Here is a 266-nt window from a genome sequence, read left to right as displayed (position 1 = left end):
ACAAGCCAGGAATCGCGCTCGCTGGCCAGGCTGCTGGGCCACCGGTAATAAATTCTTCTGTTGGCTTTATGATTTGCCATTGATTTCAGAAGCAGTGGGACTGGCATAACCTTTCAAACCTGCACTGCTCCACCACCCTGAGGACTAGCAACACTTTCTAATTTTAAAATTTACCGGGAAAACGGCTTAAAACCAAGCCAAGTCAGTCCCTCAGGGTTTTTGTTCCTTCCACCCTACAACAGTATCCCTTCAAACTCCGTCTCTTC

Source organism: Eurypyga helias, unplaced genomic scaffold (assembly GCF_000690775.1).
Source record: "Eurypyga helias isolate BGI_N326 unplaced genomic scaffold, ASM69077v1 scaffold13390, whole genome shotgun sequence".
Taxonomy (NCBI): domain Eukaryota; kingdom Metazoa; phylum Chordata; class Aves; order Eurypygiformes; family Eurypygidae; genus Eurypyga; species Eurypyga helias.
Note: the sequence above shows the minus strand (reverse complement) of the source record.